Source organism: Eurosta solidaginis, chromosome 1 (assembly GCF_040869045.1).
Source record: "Eurosta solidaginis isolate ZX-2024a chromosome 1, ASM4086904v1, whole genome shotgun sequence".
In the NCBI taxonomy this organism is placed as follows: domain Eukaryota; kingdom Metazoa; phylum Arthropoda; class Insecta; order Diptera; family Tephritidae; genus Eurosta; species Eurosta solidaginis.
Genome location: NC_090319.1, coordinates 13,387,655 through 13,414,324, shown reverse-complemented (window position 1 = coordinate 13,414,324; position 26,670 = coordinate 13,387,655). Strand labels below are relative to the sequence as shown.

At 38.4% G+C, this 26,670-nt stretch overlaps 1 protein-coding gene across 4 annotated transcripts in view; it reads right to left on the bottom strand.

Moving 5' to 3' along the window:
• Cad87A (cadherin-87A) overlaps nucleotides 1–26,670 on the bottom strand; it is a 302,751-nt gene that overhangs the window by 163,468 nt on the left and 112,613 nt on the right. The window contains exon 3 of one of the 4 annotated variants that reach the window (XM_067780750.1): nucleotides 15,828–15,990. The exons of the other annotated variants lie outside the window; for them this stretch is intronic. The gene's annotated coding sequence lies outside the window, so the exon portion shown is untranslated. The remainder of the gene's footprint in view (nucleotides 1–15,827; nucleotides 15,991–26,670) is intronic. 4 annotated transcript variants of the gene reach the window in all.

Below are 26,670 nucleotides of genomic sequence, written 5' to 3'. Positions count from 1 at the left end.
TTACCAACCACGCAAAACTCGTTTTCGCTTGCAAAATTTTGCCATGATAGAGTACCAAAGCTGTGTACACCTATTATTTTGTCCATGAGTGTAACTCTTTTGCATACAAATATTTCAACATTTTTACTTTTTCTTAATTTGTTCGTCATCTACTTAAGTTAGTATGTATATAAAGAGTTTTAAATTTAAACCTTGAACCATAATATGTACGATAAAATAGAAAAATATTATTCCTTCGACGTCGAATGGCCTATTTACAACTGATGAAATGCGCGCTGTTTACATTTCGTGGGATGTATGTATATAATAATAATAGAAGACCCGGAGGACGTTATCCTGCCCTAAATTTGGCCTATCTGCATGCATTTTAATAAGCTTTTTCCGTCTGACTCTGCTCTTTCCCCTCTTAACTTTTTCCTAATCCTTTTATTCACTCCTCCCTCCGTCTTTTTCGCTTCATCTATCTCCATCTTCGTCTCATTCTATCTCTTTCTCAATCTCCTTCTCTCTTTTCTCTTCTCTCAATTCCTTCTCATTCTTCTGCATCCCTTATTGCCTGTCCCAGAGTGTGGTATGTATTTTATTCCAGCCCCAGTCCCAGTCCCACTCCGAGTCTCAGTTCCAGTCCCACTCCGAGTCTCAGTCCTAGTCCTAGTCCTAATCCCAGTCGCAGTCCGTCTCTGGATAATATATAACTCTGTACTAAAGCACTCATCACAGCTTTCATTTGATATCCATATTGCATAAACACTGTCTAGGCATTCACTGGCCCACGTTTTGGCCTATATCTCGAGACCCTAGTCACCCAGGGGTATGAAAATTACCCTATACTAAAGCACTCATCAACAGCTTTGATTTGTTATCCATATTCTATAAACACATTCTAGGGGTACTCGGGTCCACGTTTCGGCCTATATCTCGAGACCCTGTACCTGTAGTAACCACCGCGTGAGGTTTACGCAACTTGTGTGAAAGTTTGAACAAAATCGACCGACAACTAACACACATTTTAGCCTTTCCTTTTATGTATATAGATCTTTATTTTTCACACTTTAATATAATATTAAAATGAAATGCAGATTTTTGTTGCTTTTGAAATTCGGCTTAAAAATTGCACATGTAACAACTAAAGACCCTCCTGAATTAAAAAAAAATGTCATAGTACCTCTAAATAGCGTGCCCCCTCAGAAACCCCCACCCTCTCGGCGGGCCTGGTGATGTGCTATACTTGATATCATTCGCTATCATATTTTTTATTGATGAGCATATTGTTTAATTAAACACCAATCAGTTACACTTAAGTATATCCATACCAACTGAAAAGAGGTGCACCACTGCGTATACGTAACATTTTATTATTACGTATAAACAAATAAGAAAATTGCAATAAAATATTGCGACTATAAACTGTATATCTATCCTGTATTTCAAGTTAGATCAAACTACACACGGGGTGCAAAACAAATTCAAAATCGGTTCAGTAGCTTAGGAGTCCATTGGCCTCAATTGTGTGACACGTGTTTTTTATATATTAAGAAGAAGAAGATTAAGAAGAAGAAGAAGATTAAGATATCCATGCACAAACGTAAGATATTTCTATAAACATATTTGTATACAACATATTTATTTGTAAGCGTAACAAATATTTACATAAGATGGATATTAGTTGTGACAGTAGGTGAGCGTTGCTGACAACAGTTGTCAGTACAAAGAAGACGTGAAATTTTGCTGCAAGCAAATAAATGTTAATGCAAATTAAATTTAGCAAAGTCTCAATGCCTGAATATTGCTACGTTTTTAACACTTCTCAAATTTTTTTTTTTTTTTGCTAAATGAGAGAGTTGCAAGATCGAATTTATGCGCGCAAACAAATTTTAACGCGTTTACTTCACCTGATGCCAAAAAGAACACACACAAAAAAAAGCATAAAGAAACTAACAACTATTAAACAACAACACTTAGCTACATACAAATAAAATTAAACTGAAATCGAAATGAAATGAAATTTCATAGCCTGTGCTTTGTTTGTATGTTTGTTTGTATGTAGGTACAAGTATTTGCAGAGAAATGAAAAGCACTGATGAAATGAATAATAAAACTTTAAACAGATAAATCCAAGACTAAAAGACTGTTAAAGGCACACGAAAAGAGAAATTGCAATACTCTAACATTTTTACTATCTAACGTGCTATTTTTATACCCAGCTGTACTTGTACACAGGGTATTCTAAATTTGATTGGATAACGGTTGGTTGTACAGGTATTAAGGAATCGAGATAGATATAGACCTCCATATATCAACATCATCAGTGTCGAAAAAAAATTTGATTGAGCCATGTCCGTCCGTCCGTCTGTCCGTCTGTCCTCCTATTAACGGAGTAAATATTGAGATATCTTCACCAAATTTGGTACGCCAGCTTATCTGGACCCAGAATAGATTGGTATTGAAAATGAGCGAAATCGGACGATAACCACGCCCACTTTTTATATATATAACATTTTGAAAGACACAAAAAACCTGATTATTTAGTAAATAATACACCTAGAATGTTGAAATTTGATAACATTTTTTTTTAAATGGGCGTGGCACCGCCCACTTGTGATAAAATCAATTTTAGAAATATTATTAATCATAAATCAAAAATCGTTAAACATATCGTAACAAAATTCGGCAGAGAGGTTGCCTTTACTATAAGGAATGCTTTGAAGAAAAATTAACGAAATCGTTTAAGGGCCACACCCACTTTTATATAAAAGATTTTTAAAAGGGTCGTGGATGAATAAAATAAGCTATATATTTGCAAAAAAAGAGCTTTATATCAATGGTATTTCATTTCCCAAGTGGATTTATAACAATAAATACGAAAAAGTTCAAATCCTCCTGGCTAAGCAATTTTCTATGTATCGGAAGCCAGAATATAACCAGATGTATATGTATTGTGACGAATATTAGTGACACTAAGTGATACTCACATCACTAGTCTGATGCTAAGTAAATGAAGCCACAAGAACAACAAAGCAGACAGTCACTTGTATCTACATAAACGAATTAATCATTATGTCTACACATATGTCAATACAAGCAGCGGAGAGAAACGCACAAACACATGCATATATCTGAGATACTCCCGAAAGTATGCAATAATTGTGCAAGTATCACTCACATATACACGCGCATGGGATATGAGAGAAGCTATAAAATCGTGCATCTGTAGTTATAGCTGAGAAATTTATAGCTGATAACTAACTAGTAAATTCTGGAAATAGAAGCGCCTAGAAATATGTCGGCGAGGAAACCGGACAGTATAAAAGCGGCAACAGTTGAGGCACGACAAGTCAGTTTGATTTAAGCACGCTATCTGTCGAGCAATAGAAGTGTTATTTTGAAAGTAGTCTAATAAAGACCATTTTGCATTATCGAATATTGGAGTTATTTATTCAACAGTTTAGTGATTCGAACGTTAGCAGAAGGTTGCAAATAAGCGGAATTGCAGTAAATTCGTTACAGTATTAGTGCGCAGCCTTGCAACACTATTAAGCACACAAAACAAGCAACAACAGCATTTCAAGTGTACAGCTGGGTATGTAAAGTTCGGTTACACCCGAACTTAGCCTTCCTTAATTGTTTTTGTATTATTTGTTTGCTTTTTCTTTTATACGTTTCATAGATGGTCTTCTTTGTTTACAGTAGAGTAATGGAATTCCATCAGAGTCCTTCAAGCTGTCAGGCAAGATAACTGCAACTATTAGAAGAAATGAAATGGCGGTAAAAATGGTGTTGTGTGTGTGTATGGGCGAGCATCCCAGTAGATGAAGTAAATGCTTAAAAAGCGCCAATATAAAGCGTTCATCAGTGTCTGATAAGCCTTGGAATCTAAACATTTTTGTTAATTATTTTTGAAGTAAACTTTTTGGACGGCGATGTGCATTTTTTTTTTTGTATAGAGTGAAATATGAAACAAAAATTAGAATAAATCGTCACAGTTTTTGTTCGACAATCGAAATAGTAAATTGTAGCAGCCACAGTTTACAGCTTCATCTAGTGGTAGTCGACTGTACGTTGCAACTTATACAATTTGCTATTTGCTGCGTGCCTTTGATTTGTCCTGCGGCGAAGTGGTAGTAGATGACGCAGTATGCAAGACTCAATTTTGCGCTTATACGCTTATATATGAACGTTACGCCTATACGCTTACGACTAAGACTATGATTACTACTACGAGTATATTCATGTTATTTTACGGTTTTACGGTAACACGCTACTACACATTTACGCCAATATAACAAAACAGCTGCACTCCAGCAGGCTTTTCGCTTACTCGCTCTTCGGCTGCTGAGCTTTCGTGATTTACTATAAGACGCTGATATGCATTAATTTTTTGCATTTTTGGGGTTAATAACCTGATATGATTTTACGCCAAATACGCTTTTATAATAGTATCACGATGGCATATCTACTTACGTTTGTCAGAGTTCCGAATAATTAATTAGACGCACGCTAGTTTATTTAATGTTAAATGAAGAAAGTATTATTATTAGAAATATTGAATATACACTTTAATGTATTATAAGCGAATTATGATTGTGTTAAATACGACGTCTCGTTCTGAAGGTTCGAGACAGACTGCTTCGTCTCGTTCATTTGATTTCTCTCTTTAAAATCGTCTTTTACTTATTTAGAGTTGCCATGTCGGCTGACAATTCGGCCTTTCCTGACTCCAAATCGACCTCGATTTGATCAGGGTCGTCGTCGTCGTCGTATTCGTCGAGCTCGGGTGCACTGTGACACCAGGGCTTTATTTTGTCGGTACTAAATATTGAGCAGAATTTGCGATTTGTTATTTTTATACCAGGAATATCTTCTATGAGGTATCGGTCGTTTCCCAAGCTTCGGGTAATAACGTATGGACCGCGAAACTTGGGTTCCAGCTTTCTCGATTCGCCAGTTGCTGCTGGCTCGTTCTCAATAACAACGAGGTTACCTTCAGTGTATGTTGTCGGAGTACGGTGCTTATCGTCGAACCTACGTTTCCATTTTTCTCGTTCGTGGTTAATATTTTCAAGGGCTTGTTGCCGTTTTTCGTCGATTGGTAGCGGATTCGGATTATCGGTTGTATCGTGAATAGCTGCAATTAGCTTATTTTGTACGATATCGCGGAGACGAAAATTAAAAATTAGTTCGTTCGGCGAATAACCTGACGTATCGTTGCGCTGTGAGTTGACTGACCATTGCACGTTTCGTAGATGACAATCCCACTCTTTCGGTTTATCGGTCGATGTTCGAAGATAATTTAATATGGTTTGGTTAGCTCGCTCAACCTGGCCGTTGGCGCGAGGTGTACGTACGGCGTTTTTAATATGTTGGATCGAATTTTTTTCACAAAACTGTTCGAATTGCTTCGAGGTAAAACGTGTACCTCTATCGGTGATGATTTTGACAGGCAGTCCAAAGTAGCTTGTCATATCGTTTAGTGCGTTGATTACCGCGGTGGTTTTCGTATTGCGTACTGGCTTCACTACCAGGTATTTGGAAAAACTATCGGATATTGCCAGAACGTAGCAATTTCCACGATTACTTTTGACGAAAGGTCCTAAGTGATCGACGTGAAGGATCCGAAATGGCATGGGATCAGGTTCACTATAATGCAGCCTACCTTCAGCCACACCGTGACGAGATTTGTTGTAGCAACAATCTGGACATGCTGCTAAATAATCTTTAACGTATTTGCGGATTTTAGGAAACCAAAAATGTGTCGAAATTCGTTGGATCGTTTTGTCGAGTGCAAAATGTCCCATTTCGTCATGGCAAGAATGCACTACTCTCCAACGAACTGATTTTGGTACAACGAATCGTAACCCATCTTTAGTACGGCGATATAATCGATGATCCTTAATTTCGTAGTCTTGTCGAATTTGGGCGTCTTGATCTGTTTTCTTCTCTTGCTTAAGTACTGATACTATCGATGATAACGTTGGGTCTTGCAACTGCATTGTCAAGAGCCAGTCTTCGGATGAAGTATTAACTTTCATTACCAACCCAGCCGGTTCTACGTCGTTTGGTGGCTGATCTGGTGCGCGACTCAAAGCATCGACATGAGCCATACGTGTGCCTTGGCGATGAACTATATCGAAATCAAATTCTAAAAGTTTCATCCACCCACGCGCGATACGAGATTTTAATTCTTTATTAGTTTTGACTTTAGCTATGGCAGAACAGTCCGTTACTAGTCGAAAATGCTTGCCTAGTACATACATTCGAAAGCGTTCGAGGGATTCGACTACGGCGAGTACCTCGAGTTCGTACGCATGATAATTACTTTCTGCACTCGTGCAATGCCTACTAAAATAAAATACTGGTTTCCACGTTTTATTGTCGTTTGACTGAAGTAGCACACCGGCAAGGCCAACACTACATGCGTCGGTGTGTACTTCATGCTCGGCCATCCTATCGTACAACGCGAGAATTGGAGCGTTGCTTAAACGTTCGATCAAGGTTTCGAATGCTTCTTGTTGTTCACGACCCCATACAAAAGATTCGTTTGATTTCGCGAGAAGTTTCGTTATTGGTTTCGAAATTAGCGCGTATTCCGGTACGAATTTCCGGAAGAACCCAGTTAAACCCAAAAATCGTCTAGTTTCCGTTATACTAGATGGTACTTTAAAGTTTTTGATAGCGATTATTTTCTTTTCTCCCGGTTTTATACCATTTTTATTTATTACGTGGCCTAAATAGTGTATTTCTTCAGCCAGAAAATTACATTTTGAAAAACGTAGTGTTAAACCATTTTCTCGTAAGATATTTAAGAATTTTGTAAGACGTGATAAACCTTCTTTAACCGTTTTACTTGGAATTATGACGTCATCCAAGTATACGAGTATTTCACCCGCTCTCATTTTCTCAATTATTTTATTCATTACTTGTTGGAATACAGAAGGCGCATTTACCAGGCCAAATGGCATTCTATTGTATTCATAGTGACCATCCGTAGTCACGAAAGCAGTAAACTTTTTCGCACACTCTTCGATTTCTATTTGGTGATATCCCATCCGTAAGTCCAATGTCGTAAAATAACTATTTCCCGATAGTTGTGCGAAATGTTCGTCGATTATTGGCATGGGATATGGGTGTTTCACCGTAATTTTATTTAGCGCTCTATAGTCCACGCATAATCGCGATTCCCCATTGGCTTTTTCAACTAACACGACCGGTGACGCGTAAGGTGATTCCGAATGACGAATTATTCGATTTGTTAATAGTTCAGATACAATATCAGATACTATTTTACGTTTAGCGAACGGCACTCTATATGGCTTTAAAGTTATTGGCTTATCGTTGGTTAATTCGATATTCATTTTCGAGACTGTGCATGTACCTAGGTCGGATACAGACTCAGAAAATATATCGCGGTTTGCTTCAATAATAGCTTTTAATTCCGATCGTTCATTCGTTGAGATATTCGACACGTTCTCTAATTTCTCGAAACTACACTTGTTGTTTTCTATAACCAGCCTATTTTTGTTATTACAAAACACATCTCTTCCGAGGAGTACATCTTCATCAATGTGATCATCGTTAACCACTAATAATACGGCTTGGTTATGATTTTTGTCAATTTCAAGTACAACTGAAATGTTTGCTTTACACATATATTCGCCTCCTGCGAATCCTCTTAAGACGCGTTTACATTCTACAAGTTTGCCCACTTTTTCGGCTATAGAATGACGGATTAGCGAACACGTACTACCAGAGTCGATGATAGCTTTTGTTTCGAAATCGTTTACTTTGATTACTTTTGTCAAGTTTGTATCTTGAATTACATCATTTATTTTATTCACCGTCGTATTTGGTTTAGGTTTTGCTTTCGCTTGTTTACAGTTTATTGCTTTATGACCTGTACGTTTACAAGTCTCACATCTTTCGACACGTTGTGGTTCTGAACAATTTATTGAAATATGTCCCGTTTTTAAACAATTATAGCATTTAACCGATTTAGGTGTTTCGCGTTCACCTACTTTAGCGTTTGCTGGTATTTCGCGTTCACCAACATTTTTCGTTTGGCTTTTGGACGTAGCCGTATATTCGTCGATTTTCTGTTTATAGTTCAGCGGTTCGTATTTTATGTTATTGTACACCGAATAATTTTGAATATCGCGTAGCAACTTATTGCAATTTTCGTAATCGTTCGAGATCTTTTTACGGAGATCGTGGTCGTTAATGCCGTTTATTATGTACCGCGCGATAGCAAATTCAGGAATTCCTCCTTTTGTACCCATCGACAACATTTTGTAATAATAGTCTTGCGGAGATTCGTTACGTTGGCGACGCGTTCGTCCCAATTTTATGTGTATATCCGCGACGTTTTCAACGGTTGCAAAATCAATACAAAATTTCGCGACGAATTCCGACCACGATTTAAAAATATTTTGACAATCAACCCAATATTTCGCATGCCCTTTTAATTTTTGCTGTACGGCGAATAATAACACTTGGTCACTCCACTGATATGCAGTACGTAGCATTTCGATTCTTCTTATAAATTGATTTGCACTTAGTGATGTTTCATTTGACGGGTCGAATTCGGGTAGAAGTGCTATCACTTCATTCACATTACTATACGGATTTTGTCGTATATTTACATTTGAAAATGGATGATTTTGTTGCATATGAGCATGAACACTATTCGACTGCATATTGCTTCTTATATTCGGTTCATTATAAAATCGCGTTTGCGTGAAATTTTCGTCATAACACAACTGAGCATGCCCATTATAAACAGACATGGGTGGCATATAATTTAGATTGTGAATATTCTCACTATTCCAATAAGAATGCTCGTTGACTTGCATATACGGGTGCACGTCATTTGCTATTGATATATACGGTGGTTGAATATTTGTACTCATTCGCGATGAATGTGCGTGTGTATATGATACACTAGTTGGCGGCACGCACGTAAGCGGTACCGAAACAAACGAATTTATGCAACTTGTAATTTGTTCGGACTGTGGTGACGAACCAACCGACGGACGAAATTCAGATACTACTTGAGTGCTTTTGCTTTGCGTTGGCATTTCACACTCACGTTGCGTTACACTCACTTGCAAATCGGTAATTGTTTTTTCTAATTCATTTATTCTTTGCATTAGCATCGTTTCATTTGCACTCATAAATGTATCATTTGCGTTCGCGTTCGCGTTTTTGTTTACATTTTCATATTCTTCGAGTCGTTCGATTAAAGTGTGTTTTTTTCCCGTCTTTGCAATTCCGCGCTCGCGACATCTGTTGCGCAGATCATTAACTGTCATACTACGAAAGTTCATGTTTTTGTCTAATTAGAAATTGAAAATGCGAGTTCAGCTTTTACGAGTTGAGAAGTTTTGCGATGTTTTAAAATGGTTGAAACGACGCTCTTGCATACAACATAAACACATATATGTTTTAGTATAGGAATATTTTCGCTATCCCTTTCGTTTTTATGATGAAACTCTAAAGTCGTAGAATTTTCAATTTAACCGACGGTTCGTTGCAAACTCGACGCGTTGCACGTTCGTATGTACATATAGACGCATGTACATTTATGTGTGTATGTATACTACCGTTTCTTTTATTTTTTTCGTGTTTTGCAATTTCACAATTTCGACGCAATTTTTCTACTTCGTTGTACGTTTTTCGACACGGTTGGACTTTTTTCCTCGTACATATGTACATATATGACTATTTACTATGCACGCTTTCGTTTTTCAATGCATTTTATCATTAACACAACACTTCTTTTTATTGTTGCAAAGATTTTTCACATTTGTTATAATATGCTCGAATTATTATTAACGCGACAATCCTTATGTGGCATAGGTTTCGCACACTTCTGATATTATCACGATGGCATATCTACTTACGTTTGTCAGAGTTCCGAATAATTAATTAGACGCACGCTAGTTTATTTAATGTTAAATGAAGAAAGTATTATTATTAGAAATATTGAATATACACTTTAATGTATTATAAGCGAATTATGATTGTGTTAAATACGACGTTTCGTTCTGAAGGTTCGAGACAGACTGCTTCGTCTCGTTCATTTGATTTCTCTCTTTAAAATCGTCTTTTACTTATTTAGAGTTGCCATGTCGGCTGACAATAGTGTGAATTTACGTTATTACGCTGATACGCTTTCACACTTACAAGCATTTGTTCCAGTTGGAATTGAAGTTGGTAGTGTGATATGCTTTCATTCCAGTGTGAAAGTCCGTTAATAGGCTGATATGATTTCACGCTGAATACGCTTTTATCGTAGTGTGAGTTAACGCTGAAACGCTTTGCGTTAATACGCTGATATGCTTTTATTCTTGTGCGAACTAACGTCAATACGCCGGCACGAGTTTACACTACATATGCTGGTATCCTAGTGTGAGTTAACGTTGAAACGCTTAGCGACAATACACTGATATGCTTGCATTCTAGTGCGAAGAAACGTCAATACGCTGATACGAGTTTACTCCAAATACGCTTGCATACTAGTATCAATATATGTTAACACGCTGACAGCTTTCACACTTACGCGATTTGGCCCTATTGGCGCAAGTTCGCTTTTACGCCAACACGGTTTTACGCTACTACACTCCCATGAATGCGCCCATCCGCTATTACGTTTCTTATTATATTTATAAGAGTGTCCAATTATTCGACATTGTTTAGCAAAAATTTTGTATTTGTGGAAGAAAGTTTTCCTGCAACAGTTTTTCTTAGACATACATACATACATGTAAGGCGCGATAACCTCCGAAGAGATCTAAGGCCGAGCTTCTCTTCCAATTTGCGTCGTGCTCCTCTTGATTTTTCCCTACAAATTGGCCGGACGGGACCTACATGTTTTATGCCTACTCCGAACGGCATCTGCAAGGCAGATGAGTTTTCACTGAGAGCTTTTCATGGCAGAAATACAATCGGAGCGCTTGCCAGACACTGCCGAGGGGCGACCCCGCTTAGAAAAATTTTCTTCTAATTGAAAAATCTTATTTCTAAAATTTTGATGTTGCTTTGCCCGGGAGTTGAACCCAGGGCATACGGTGTGATAGGCGGAGCACGCTACCATCACACCACGGTGGCCGCCAAGGTGTTAAGGTGCAGGTACCACTTTAGGTGTGAGTGCGAGTGTCAGTGTAAATGTGTACAGGTGCCGTTGATGACTAGAGGCTCGTTAAAATTGCAACAATGAAATGCAGCAGCAGCAACGTGCCAACAGCGGAGATGTGTACCAGCTGTGTCAGACACGCAACAACTAGTTGGTGTAAAATCAGTTAAGAAAATGGGTGAAGAAGACATGTTAGCAAAGTAGGAGCTACATGTTACTGATGTAGGAGCTAGTAAGTACCTGAAAGGTGCACAAATAGTGCAAAAAAATTTTTCTAAAGGGTGTACGAATCGAAATCTTGAAAAAATTCCATTACACATAAACTCATCAAACTTAAGCAGTAGTTCAGGCCCGGACGACAACACAACACAAAAAGGAGAAAATTTCGCTAGGTGGCGCATGGGTCGATATGTTTAAAAAACTTTAACATATGAGGGAATGTTGAGATAAATTATTTATAAACTCTTTGACGAGGTAGAGACTTTAAACTTGAAAATAGTAATGACCATGACGGCAATGAATATTTGAAAGACATTTCGTAAGATGGAGCACGCAACGACATATTTAAAAACTTTGTTCAAAATATGGGACTATTTAGGATGTTTTTCAATAACTTTCCAGAAAACTAGAGGCTTGAAATTCAAACGAAAACTAGAATAGATTTAAATAAAAAAATAATAAAGTACCAAACTAAGAGGGTAAATTGGGCTGGTTGGAACACGCGTCGAGATTTAGAAATTTGAAGCAAAATTTGGGGCCCATACGGCAGAGAAAAAAATTTTTCAAAATAATAACTTTTCAGATACCTAGATACTTCAATTTTGGGAAAAAATAAGGAGCGGATTACAAAGGAAAGTTTTGGTAGAAGGAGCATTCTTTGAGATACCAGGAAATTATAAATTTTTAGAGCCTCAAAAATTCCCATCAAAAAAACCCATCAATTGAAAGAGTCGGGCAATGGCCGAGATATGTTATATATGCATCAGAAGGCTGGCCGTAGCAGTTACATATGATGGCGTCCAACATTAAAATGGAAACTATGACGCTGGAATTGAGAGCCTAATGCTTCGCGGGCAGAACTATCGGAGTTTCCATCATGCCTATTGCACACCCTCCTCGCACCGAAGAAATCAGTAATGTACCAATGGCGCCCAACGTGCGGCATAAACTATCGAGATACTCTACCCATTGAGCTATCCGAGGATACTTAGTTCGTATTTATGATAGTTTTTTGCTCATATCACTGTGCAACAGAAAATTTTGCAAGAAGAATAAGCATACACAAAAAAATGACACTGAAGATGGCACAACGCTGCAAACCAGTTCCGCTCCAAACCAAACAAACAAACTACTACTATTCACGATCTGGCTTATTGAACTCAAAGGCCACTAGTGAACCTCCTAACCTTCAAATCTAAATAAAAAAAACTCACACTATAATTATTTTCAGCTAAAATGATCTGTATGAAGTCTCTTCCTGGAAAATATCGTAATCAGGTAAAATACTAGCATTTCTTGTGATGAGTAATGATTTCTTGAGAGCTGAACTCCAAGCATGGGTTGCGGGGAAGGGGATTTTCCCATTTTATACGGTAGGCTCTCATTTTAACATTGTTGACTTATCAAGGAACAATGACACCATGATAATTTGTTAAGTCAAAGGCCATATCTGGTGTGGGAGGAGGGGCATAAGGGTTTTTCCCGTTATATATGGTAGGGTTTTACTTTCAAATTGTAGATTTATCAAGAAAGGACGACAGAAAATATGTATCAGCTTAAGAGCGTGCCTAGGGGGGAAGATGAGGTGTAGGGCTTTCCTATTTTATAAGAAAGGATTTCGTTACAACACTGCAGATTTATTCAGGTCCGATGATGACACAATGATTTGACAAGCTCAAAGGCACAGCTAGTAGGATTGAATAATAGAGAGAGGTCCCATTTCATATGAATTAATCTAACTTGAATGAAAAATATGAAAACCCCGAAGGAACAATCTTAAAAGTTACTCAATTTGCAAATTTTTTCACCAAGTTTTGAAACAAAAAAGTTTAAAATTCAAAAAGGCCTAAATTTTCAAATAAAATAATTAAAACAATTTTTTAAGTTAAACGGTTTTATTGAAAACAATATTTACATAAAGTAGTAATAATACTTAAAGATAGAAAATAATTAGGTACGCCCTAGGTACTAGTCATCACACTCCTCATCAGTCTAGGGCGTTGATCAGACAATTAAATAAAAGCGTTGGATGCGTCAAATTTCCATTGATAGTCATATACAAGACCAACTGAACCTTAATCAGGTTATGCTACGCCTCACATTTTTAGAAATTTCACGCGCCCAACGCTTTTATTTAATTGTCTGATCAACGCCCTAGACTGATGAGGAGGGTGATGACTAGTACTAGGACCTACCTAATTATTTTCTATCTTTAAGTATTATTACTACTTAATGTAAGTATTGTTTGCAATAAAACCGTTTAACTTAAACAACTTTTTTTAATTATTTTATTTTCAAGTTTTTAGTCTTTATTTAATTGCCTATTATTTCTCATTCTATTTAGTTCATTTAGTGACTCATTATTACAAGGTCTCTTTCCTGACAATATGTTACAACCTAAGTCCTCAATACATAATCCTTCCAAAGAATTTACTCGACTCTGCGGCACGTATGCTTGTCCCTCCTCCAATTCCAAAATATTTTGATGTCACTTCTACCGGACTGTATGCAATATTTGATCCAAATATGAGCCAAATCGGACCACAAATACGATTTTTGTGAATATGTCGATTCATGCGCCACTTAGCGGCGATTTTTTTTCACAGGTAGATTTCTATTCTTGCATGTAAGTTCCAAATGTGAGCCAAATCGGGCCACAAATACGATTTTTGTGAACATCTCGATCCATGCGCCACCTAGCGGCGATTTTTTTTCAAAGGTCGATTTCTATTCTTGCATGTATTATGTGTTCCAAATCGGACCACAAATCCGAATTTTGCGAATATCTCGATCCTTGCGCCACCTAGCGGCGATTTTTTTTCTTATTGTTGCATTGTCATCGGGTTCTGAACTACATTCCAAATTTCAAGCTTGTAGCTTATCGGGAAGTTACATAAATTTTAATTACAAGATTCGTTCACAACGGCCGTGCAGCCTGTCAACTCAAGCTAAATAAACCCGTTTAAAAAATATGCCTCCCTTGATAGGGAAAAAATGTGTGAAATAAAAATCATCTTTCTTGAGGTATACGAAAAGTTGCTTAATTTGAAGCGAATGAGTGATGCGAAATTCGGTGGTGGAATGAGTTTAAGTAGAATGCCGCAAAGGGCGCATCCTTTTGAAGCTTGCTCCGTAGACGTCCCAATTAGACTGGGCGAGATTAAGCGAAGGCGAGAGGTGCACATGATCGACCAAGCAGGAAAGGCGTGGGTTCAAGCGCGGGGCTGTAAAGTGTCGAAGATTATGTGTAGGTCTTACAACCTTAGACTAACAAAGTTGCTTCTATCATTAAAAAGAGAGGACTGTAGACTCATAACGATTATACTCTCTGGACACTGCCTTCTGGCGTCACATGCCTTTAAATCAGCATTGGTCAGTGATAGCAGAAGTAGGAAACGCGGATTGGAGGAGGAAACGATCGAGCACGTTCTGTGCTCGTACGCTGCGCTTGCCAGGCTAAAACTCCAGCTATTAGGTGTGATACAGCTGTCATATCCATAAGCAGCAAGTGGCTTAAGTCCTAGGAAGCTTGGAAGCTTCTAATATTTGCCAAGAGGACGGTGTTATTTTATAACATAGGTCTTGGTTTTTGATCTGGTTTTTCAGTTTGGTCGTTAAAACAACACTATAGACTCATTCAGTCTATGTGAGGTCCTCATGGACCGGGCTAACCTATGCCTCAAGTGTAACTTTCGAATGACAAGTTTTTATAATTAAACTCAAAAGCTCATTAGAGATTCGAGTGTCAAACATTTATATTGCCAACGTTCAGAGGTATTTTTGCAGATTTACATCAATTTTCAATTTAAAATTTTTGTGTCCACCACATTAAGTTACTTCTATATACACGGGAGTAACAAACGTCAAAAAGCAACCAAAGGAATTCCCCAGCGGCATAACTTCACTGTGCGCTGCACTGCCTGAAATAGACAAATGCCCTTTAGAAACAGGTGATGCCACTACTGTCGTGTGATTGGCGTTGATGTAGTACTCTAGGAGCAGTGAATATGCGCATATGTTGCAGCATGCCTTTAGTATCCTTGTTGTTGTTGTAGTAGCTGTTTGTTGTTGCTTTTGCTGTTGATGCTGTAGTACGTAGCGCTCCTGCTGAGGCATTCTACCACAACATGCATTCGTGCATGACACATCATTTCAAGCATGCTTACAAAACACAAACACACAGGCAAACCGGTTTTCACAAGCTATCGACGTGACAAACGTGGCGACGAACTAACAAAACAGTGTAGCACTAAGTGGGCGTAACGACAATGGAGCATAAAGTCCTTCAGGAGCATGAGCTAAGTAGTTAGAGATGGACAAATAAGTGCAATCAATGAAAACTAGAAGAGTAGATATGCATACAACAACATACAAACAAACAAACATACATAACTGTCAGCGTAAGGATATATTTGCTTTTTCCACAAACACACACACAACCACATACAAGTTTGTGTGCATACACTTAAAGCATATTTACCTTATAATGGAAGTGTAGACTAATCACAAACGCTCATCCATTCGACTCCCATCGCTTCACTTGACAGATGATTCAATGTACTCATTCATTGCGAAAGTTCGTGTTGTAAGTGGTAGACGTGAAGAGCGCGCGTTAATAATTTACACTGAAGGATAAGTGAAATCTGAAACGAATTGAAATGCAATTTCAAGGAAGCAAACTGACGAAGGAGCAGCGTACATAAGTAGTGGTTTTGTGTAAATTTCATACATACCAGTGACCCATTGGGAACGACAATGCAAACAAATATATAGAACAAAGTAAATGCTTGCAAAACAGTGGCGTCTTATGTTTGTGGAGAGAGGGGAAGCGGTAGTTTCCAAACTTCAAATGAGCGCTAAGGCTACTGGCAACCCATATGAAATGGCTACAACGTCAAATTTGAAATGGTTACAATGTCAACGATATTGTCATGATCCGGCTTTTTCGAAATGGTAATAAAGTCCACTCTTTTTTAGTCAAGTGGCCATCAGGGAAATTATTTTGTTTCGCACCTCCATAAACTAAAATGTTAAGAACTGTTGAATTACAGTTACGTTTTACCTGATCTTAAGTTACGTCGATTTGAAGTGGTCGTAAAGCCAATTACTCTTATGACCATATGACGTTTTGGCATTTCACCTTATGTCACCCCAACAATCTATGTTCTCAGAATCTTAATATTAACATGAATACGCGTTGTTGTTGTAACGATAAAGACCCTCCCCGAAGTTTTTTGAGGGTATTATCGATACTAAGGTCCTTTGGCGGATATTGATCCGGTTGGTGTCGAAATTCTGTTCAAACAAAATTCTGCTTTACAAAATTCTGCTCTTTAAAAATTATGCATTTTTTAAATTCTGATTTTTAAAATTCTGAATTATAAAATTCTGGAAACAATGTTAAAGAGGAAATGTCATTACTTTGAAAAAGTGCGCAATTTAATCTTCCCATTTTGAACCTTCTAGGTTATCGCGCCCCCACCTCCTAGTTCCATGAGGAGTTTAAAAATGTTGGCCTCGTTAAAGCAGATCTGAGAGGCAAAACAGCAAGCTCATATAATTTCCGAATATGTCACCATACGCCAACCCGAAATTTTGACGAGCTCGGTGTTGGTTTGGTAGATTCAAAGCGCTTTTGCACAGTACGTCAGACATATCTTACATCTATCCTAGAAGGCGACGACAACTACGCCTACACATCGGGAGTACGGCGGAACACTGAACTGACAGTAAATTCTGCATCTTTTCTGCCCTTCTCGACCAGTGAAGGATAGTGGATCAGGTATTAGGATTTGCGTCAAAAGACTCAGTGTTAGCTTTACTGCCCTTCCCACATAGGGAGGATGAAACGGCATAACATTATGAGTCCGGGTGCTCTGCCTTCGCTAGGTATGAGGAATTTGAGACAACGCTGTTAGGAGACAAATGTCTGAGCTATTTGGAACATTGGATAAAAAATACTCGAAATATAACACAGTCGCTGAAGCCAGGAGCCACATAGTTATGGGCGTGACTAAAAGTCAATAAAACTATGTTGAATTTTAGGATTATTTGATGGTTGTGCTTGAGAAGATGAATGGAATGTCACAGTTAATAACTGCAGTAAACTATGGTTACACATCTACCGAATGGTCGCGATTGATGTCTTAATCCTTCGATTGAGCGGGTTGCCACAACCTGTTTAAATTTATAGTGCGCAACAATAACTAGACCTTGGCTAAAGAAAGGTCTTCCCAGACTCCCTAGACAAAGGACAAGTGCACTGTTTGAGGTAGTGGTATACCAAAGGTCAAGGTAAAGATCCTACATATATGTGCTAAAGTCGGACAATGCACTGCTCCCTCACTGCACCGACATAGAAGGTACCTCGTGTATATCGATCTCGTTAACATTAACCAGATCATGGCCATTCGTATTCGCTATATGAAGGATTCCGAGACACAATTGGGTTTCTTAATTTAGTGGTGGTTTGTTCACGCTTTCGCAGACTACATTCTTTCGAATCACTATTTTCTTCAAAGCTTTCATTGCCGCTGGTTTATACGGGTAGATAACAAACTCACTGAGTTTCCAGCAAAAACCCGCTTTTCGGCCTCAACGGTTTGTAGGTGGCAAAAGTGGCAAAAGGCATTTAGTAATCTGTTTTATAGGGGATGATGTCAAAGTTTTAAAAAATGTTGACTGATGATAGAAATTCGGCACTTTGCCAAGCTCCGTTGATTCTAACTAGCGATCCATTCGTAGTCAAAGTCCCTGCTATCACTCCCGTACTAGCGAAAGAGACAGAGAGCCAAACAAGGTAATTTTCCGAGATAATCATAAGCCCGCGTTGTACTTTTCTGCAAACCAAGATCCATAATTCTTGCCAGACTTTTTGATGACGTGACGTCACAATATCTTAAAAAGTAAAGTAAGAGACCTCCGCATATCAAGTAAGTTAGTAAGTTGTTTGTTGTTTGAGAGTTCATCTGATCATATGAAGACGTCCCTGTCGTTACGTACACATATAAACTTTAAATGTAGCCAAACACACCGTAACCTAATGACGTTGTTCTGTATTTTGTAGCTCTAATCGTCATCATGGCTTTTGGCGTGCATATTGACAATTATCACCAAAAGCACTTAACGTTCAATGAGTGAGCAATTATACCAATCAGAATTGGGGTACAGAGCTCACCTCCTGCTTTCCAATACAATTACGTATTCGGAGCATAAGTCGTATATGCATGGATGTGTGTGGGTTTATAAAGTATGCATCACCTCGATTAGCATCAAAACCTTTGGGCAGGTAAATATGCTAGATACTTTTACTATGTTGAAGGATGTACAGTTGTCGGCGCTAGTATGGAGTCGGTATTATTTAATTATTTTGCACTCAAGATTGCATACTTTACAAACCAATAACATACAGAAGAGAGGCACGGTGCGCTCTTTGATAAGTGCCCCTGATAATCATTTTATACGCAAAAGACGAACCTAATATGGCGCTGACGACACAACTCCCAAGAAAACTTTGAATAAAAGCTATTAGAAAAGTCTGAGTTCCATTAAGGTCCACGTGCTCTACAACGGTAGCCTTCTCAAATGGTGCATCGAATGGCGGTTTGTGCTCCCTATAATTAAAAGATTTTTAAGAATTCATGAGCTTAACACCGGCTTATAATAATTGAATTTCAATTATTATGTTTTTCTAAGAGAAACTGAAAAGAAAGAAACATTTACTGGCATATTGCGTTGGACCCATTTCGAAAACCGCCAACGTAATCATCATCAGGCAATTTTGTAATGTTATCAAAGGTTTCACCGGGATTCGAACCGTGAATCACATGGTGAAACTGCAGTAGCCTTTAACCACTAGGCCATCCTGCTGGTATTTGTTTTCATGCTTAATTCAGTTTTTCTCATTTCTACACTAACAACACAATAGAGACATTTTGTCCTATATTAATTTGTGTACCATGTGATTCACGGTTCGAATCCCGGTGAAACCTTTGATAACATTACAAAATTGCCTGATGATGATTACGTTGGCGGTTTTCGAAATGGGTCCAACGCAATATGCCAGTAAATGTTTCTTTCTTTTCAGTTTCTCTTAGAAAAACATAATAATTGAAATTCAATTATTATAAGCCGGTGTTAAGCTCATGAATTCTTAAATATAAGTATCAACTGAACACCATTAAACAAACATACATAAAAGATTTTTCGCTAACGTCCTCATGGAGAGCGGCTTTAACAGATTAAGCCTCACCCATGCCTTTGGGAAACAAGATAACAAGCTCACTGGTGTTAAGTGTCTGACTTCTGAGTGGTTAAGTTTGCTGATTTAGTAGTCCCGGATCGAAAAATTGTATAGTATGCGAGGCAGCACTTAGTCAAGAAGAGGTTCAAAAAACCTCAACGAAATAAAAACACAATATTTATGCATGTGATAAGATGGAGTACCCACACACGGCCTGAGGTGGTACGACGAAAGTGGCTTTCTAACGAGGAAACCTGGTTTTGCAGTATGGTCACAGGCATGGGAACTGATGGGGTGCGCACCCTAGAAGTAGACCACAGGAGGCATCGTGCAATCATGAGGACAACAAGCCCTTCTTCACCCTAACACTGCCTCAAGCTATCCACCCCGACATCAATGTAAGGCAAGTGGTAACTCGCGGCATGGCGCCATGCACGTTTCCACACCTCACTAGCGGAAATAGCTAAGTATGCTAAAAGGCATCCGCTCCAACCGGCTAATAGAGAGTACTGGCTTGCAAGGTGGGTACCATCGACTCCATGAATTGTCGTAAATGTCTACCTGACAGAGGCATTGCGCATTAAGTGTGCACACAGTTATTCGCTCTCATGCATACCAACGTACCTACGAAGACAGAGATGAGCGGAGAGGCCAACGAAAGCATCGGGACTTTTATAATTGGCCGGGGGATGAGGAAATCGGTAGCCTTAAACCCATTTGCTACACCATTCTTACCTAATATCGGCTCTGTTATCTTAGCTTTCTTACAGCTAGCAAGAAAAGAGATGTGTCGTACGATGGCAAGGAGAAGATAGAACATTTAATATTTGTCTATACATTGGAATGGCCAGATTAAGCGAATCCTGGAGCCGTACATATTGAAACCCACCTTTCGCTGGAAGCCTGTGTTGAAGACTACTTCATTATGTAAAATCTCAAATGGTTAAAATATGTAGATAACAGGTGGTTCGATCGCCAGGAGGAGCCGTCGAACCTTGAGTGTGGCTTGGGCGTTTCCGACTTGCTGTCAATGGCCTGATTGGAGCTTATCTACTGCCGGCTTTATATGCTCGCTATGGAGCAGCGCGGCTTCCTTTCAAGCATACCTAGGTCCTCCTATGCTGACTAATAGTTGCTTTTATGTAATAGGTAAAGTAAACAGGTTTGCGATTTTTGGAATACCGGAGATAGTAAAAAGAAATACTATTGCCTCATCGGACTTTCTTCTCCAAAAAACTACCACCGTCGTTGTCTTCCATATACCTCCCTCCACACTAGATATTCATATCGCGGTTGCTTGTTTATCGCGAAAATAAAAAAAGGTCTTATTTTTTTGCCCCCCCCACTGTATTACACTTTTGAGTATTGCTTTCAAACAAGCGGAAAACACAGCAGATTTGTTAAATCAGAGATTCTTGCAACATTGTTATTGTTGTTGTTGTTGAGAAACGGTAGCAATTAGTGTGGTTTGCTGTTGTCTTTATTTATTCAACATGCAGTTAGCGCTTTGTGTTATGCGTTTGCATAGCGGATTTGCAAGTGGATTAGAGCAACTTTTACCTATGCATTGTTAAACCGTTTAAAGGATGCTCTTAATGGATAGGAGATTAATTTGTGGAGTAAGACGTTTCGTAAAACTTTTTAAAGAGTTCTATAATGAAGATGTGCTTTCTTAGAATAATTGCTGTCGACGTATGGTGACGATACTGACGAGTAACGCACTACCCAGTCACATCAGGGAACACCGCAGGGTCAGTGTTTCGAGGCCAGGTAAGTATAAATGTAAACTTATTTAATTTGGTTTAATTTAACTTGTTTTATTTTAATTAAATTAGATTTAATTAAATTTAATTAAATTTAATTTTAATTAATTTAATTTAAATTTAATTTAATTAATTTAATTGAATCAAATTTTACATATTTTCAATTTAATTTCATTTATTTTTCATTTACAAAATTAAATTCAATTAATTTCTTTTTAGTTTAATTTAATTAAAGTCAACTAACCTTTAAATGTATTTTAACTTTATTTAAATTTAATGAAGTTTAATTAAATAAAATTCAAATAATTTTAACTCAATTTAATTTAATTGAGTTTAATTTAAATTGATTTAATTTAATTTAATCAAATTTATTTTATTTTATTTAGTATAGTTAAAAAAAAATAAATGAGAGGCGCGATAACCTCCGAAGAGATTTTAGGCCGAGCTTCTCTTCCAATTTGCGTCGTGCTCCCCTTGATTTTTCCTACAATTTTATACCGACTCCGAACGGCATCTGCAAGGCAGATGAGTTTTCACTGAGAGCCTTTCATGGCAGAAATACACTCGGAGTGTTTGCCAACCACTGCCGAGGGGCGACCCCGCTTAAAAAAATAATAATGTGAAAGTAGTATCAAGGTAACAAGCAAAACCCACAAGGGAAATCCAATCGGGCTAATGCGCAGTTTCGATACCAGAGCCCCCGAATTAAACATTGAAAAATATTACAAGAGGACTGACGGGTGTTCAATAGTGTCGTTGGGGATTTCGTTCCACTATGTCTACCCCGTTCAGTTTATTTATTTGAGAATCTCCCCGACCCAAAATCCATCAGAGCTGATAGACTATAGAAAAGGAGTACTTCCCTTCTGTTCGAAAGATGTAATTTCCATTGTAACCATTAGCAAATGTTGAGAGATGTGACCTATAATGAGATCCAGCGGTACAAGAACCACCACCTATACTGCAAATTGAGTACCTTTCCTTTACATAACAACCATACTTCATGTTATCGTCGGATAACTGGCTAACGGAGAAGATGGTTGCCCTGCTACCGATACTATTTGTATCCAGTGAATCCAATGAATCCAAAATAGGGAAAATCTAGGATTGAAACACGCTCGCTGACTCCGGAAGACGCATGAAAATTTATGTGGCCGTTAATGTTGCAATGACTTCTTGCTCCCACTCCACAGCTCATTTTAGATCCGTTTGTGAAAAATCATTCAACGTTGAACTTCCCACTTTTCTAGTTTTATCCTCTATGAACGAATATTCTATATTCAATATCAAATACCGACATAGGTCATATGGCTGTTCCACTGAAAAGGAACACGTTTTATTACTTGACTAGCCCACATGGCGTATTTGGTCCTTTTCAAAACCTTATCCGACTAATGAGGTCGAACAAAGTGCCATTAAAGTATTGAAGTGAGCTTTCGCTGAAAAGATAACCGTCTGATTGGTACCTCAGAATAAGGTAGAGCACTTCCTTGCTTCGAACTAAGCAACACATCGATTCTTCTTTTGCAGTCTAGAAGATAATGACTGTATTCCAAAAAAAAAAACGCTGGTTCAGTTTCGGATCACAGTGGTGTACCTGGGAACTGTGTGGCTGATGAACCAGCAGGCTGATTCAGTTACGGCTCATTGCTTCTCTTATTACCAATACTTATTTCTGCGTGCCTGTATTCACAGAGAAAGCCAATGCCAGATGGGCACTGGAACCCACATGTAAGGTGTCTCGACAAGCCATCACTGCAAATGCAATCCGAACTAGGTTCTTAATCTCAATCATCTCTTCTGAGGACCATTGATGGAGGAATTAACGGGACACTATCCAATTGGAGTACATGGCGAATACATGGGAATCTCAGCGAATGACTTCTGTTGAAGCTGTAGGTATGAGGAGGAGATAAAAAGTGTTGAACATTTCCTCTACAGATGCTCAGCTCTAGTCGGGGCACACCTGGAAAGTCTGAACAAACACTTCAGCAATTGTTTAGCAGAACTTTAACCTGCTGTAATTGAGGTTATCAGACGCTACATTAGCCGTGCATATTGCTTCAACTTTTTAGATATATGAAGGAGGAGGGGCATTAGCTCATTAAGTGGTATTACTATGGGCCAGTTGGCCTTAGTATCCCCACGGCCATGCCAGCCACTATAACCTAACCCTTACCTGCCACAGCGAGCTAAGTGATAATCATATCCTCGTGGTACGGAACTGATGGCATCCGTAGGTTAGGTCGAACTGGGCGGTCAATGAGGACCTCACATTGACTGAATGAGTACGTAGTGTTACCAGAAGTTTGTTTTAACGACCGAAATGCAAACCCCTATCAAAAACCAGGACCTATGTTATAAAATAACTCCGTCCTGACGGCATCCGTAGCTCTCCCCTAAATCTTTTGACAAAGTTTACAATAAAAACAACAATAGTCACCAGAAACGCCTCAAATATATTTATATTCTGCCAAATTCGTACGAAAATCTGTAAGCTCATATAAATCGAGGCAGAGCACCAATTACAAAACAACGACCACAGTGCAACGTGGATGCCAATAATGAGTACCTCAAAGTCACGGCTGTGTGCCATAATTTTCGACAATTACCAACAATTTATATGCAAATGCACTAACGAAAGATTTGACCTCTAATACCATGTATATTATTCAAATGAGAATATGAATTGCGGTTCATTGCAAGAAAAAACGAAAAAAAATAACAACAGTGAGCTCCATATTTCACACATGTTCGGAACGGTTGCAACGTGACAGGCTTTGCAGCGCTGAAAGTTCGTGGCAGGCAGTCATGCGGGTTTACCTTGTGGCGCGCAAACACAAAAACGGAAAGAGTTAAGCGTGCGTTAATGCGACCATTTATGGGTTAAAGTGGCGGAAGAAGAAGCATGTTAAAATAAACAAATTATCTATAGTGCAAATGCACGTGCATAGATAATCTTCACATATATAAATAAGGCATATTAGGGCAGGTCAACGGGTTAAAAACTGCTTGCAATTGAAGAGAATAAATTTGCAGATGAGTGATCAGGAAAGTTTCCGTAATGGATATAAAGTCGCCAAAAACACGATCAGGGCAACGAGCTTGCTGTTCACCAACCCTGTTGATAGTGTTGGCCTAAGATGCTTATAGCCAGTGAGAGTACCTACGAACCATAAAGAGCAGCAACAATTGTCACTATGCTATTGCACCTATGTCTCGACTTTGATGTATACTAACAAGTTCGCTAGGCGAAAGCAAAGTAACTGATTTCATTATCGATGTCCACGACTGCAGACAAGACGACTCAGACTTCGGAGCGCTTGGTTTTATGTCTGGCCGTGAATATGAAAAATATTTATGCTCTACTTAAGCTTCTTCTTCCTCTTCACAGGCAGTGCTCGAAGGTTTTGCGGAGTGTTATCCATATTAATGGCATCTTCTAACGTTCGAATCGCTAAACTGTTGAACAAATCACTCCAATATTCTGTATTGCAAAATGGTCTTTTTTAGACTACTTAGGGAGTAGTACAATTATACTTCACAATTATATTTCACTTCGCAACTGATAGCGTATTTAAATCAAACTGATTAGTTATTACTCAGCTTGCGCTGCTTTTATACTCTCGGTTTCCTCGTTCACCCATTTCTTCTAAGGTCTAGTAATTTCTCGAACAGTTGTAGCTCATGCTTGGTTAGTTACCAGCTACATGCATGTATGTCTGTAGTCCACGCCTCTTCCATAGCCATATGCGTGTGTATGTATGAGTAACAACCTCCGCTGATGACTACATCTGTGTGTGTGAGGTATCTCTTCGTTTCCTTATACATAAGTGTGGCTAGCTTTAATGTGTACATGTAGATAAGAGTGGCTGCTTCATGTTTTTGTTGTTGCGTGATTATTAACTAACAGTTTAGTGATGCTGATATTCGTCACAATATTATTACCAGGATTCTCGTCGGGCTGGTGTGGTTGATAATTGAGTTGCGTAAGCTGTGGACCTCCAAAGCTTTGTTTTGCGCTTAAACAGCTCTTGAATCCCCTCCTACTCAAATGGAATAAAAAGTGGTTTATTGAAGAGGAATTAGGAAGTATGTGGACGTTTCGTTTCATTTCATTTAGTTTCGATTCGTTTCACTTAGGTTCATTTCGTTTATTTTCATTTCATTTCATTATATTTCCTTTGTTTCGTTCCATTAATTTCGTTTCATTCCATTTCGTTTCATTTCCTTTCGTTTTATTTCTTTTCACGGCGTTTCAATTTGGTACTGTAAGTTATTACCAAAAGGATCAAATACTGCCTCACATCGATTGCTTTTTAAAAAAAACTCGCTCCCTCCTAATACAATATAGTCCCTACAAGCACCTAATGCACTACATATGGCACATTAGCTTCATCACACGAGCACAAAGCGTAAGCATCCAAAAAGGACCTTCCAAGTGGCATAGCATAACAGGGTTATGGCATAGTAGCAAATGTCAGTTCAGTGGCAATTTGCATTCAACAAATTTGTTCAAGCTGAAACAAAACAAAACATTTTGGTTCTATTACGAGGACCTACCTCACATAGACTGTCGCAAAAATGTGTCACATGCAAAATAGTAGCAACATATGCACATAAAACGAAAAGGACGAGGAACAAAAAAAAAAATATGTAAAACGACGTTGCGCCCTAACCGACAAGATTTCGAATAACAAAAAAGCAGCAGAAAACAACATCCGCATTGTGTACAACAAAAAGGATGCCAACGGAATGCAACGACTAAAATAGACACGCAGACATTTGCATTTTTGTGCGCATCCCATTGCAGTTGTTCTTGCTGCTGATTTTTTTTGTTGTTTTTTTGTTTTGTTTTTTTGGAGGGCCCTTTTTTGTATTTTTTTGTTTTTGTTGCTTGATTTCGGCGCCGCCTAGTCGCCAGGAATAATGTTCTGTTGCTCTGTTGGTCCACAACTGCAAACACACACACACACACACACGCATACACACCATTGGGATTGCTGCCAGGATGTGCAATAATTTGTGAGTGCGTGCAAAGGAAACGACGCTTTCATTCGCGCATTGTCCTTACTTCCTTTTGTGTTTGGGAGATGTGAAATGGGCGGGGTAGACTTTTGTTCATGGTGTTGGCGCCCTGCAACGGCGGATAGTCTTTATGGGCTTATCGGTAGGTAAATATTATATTTTCTGACGCTCTTAAATTTTTTCTTTCTTGTTTTTTTTTTTTGATTGGTTGAAGGTGAGAGCCATTCAAACACTGTTTTAAGCTAATGCTATTATCAGATACTTCGTGTGCAGTACTCATACTGAAATTT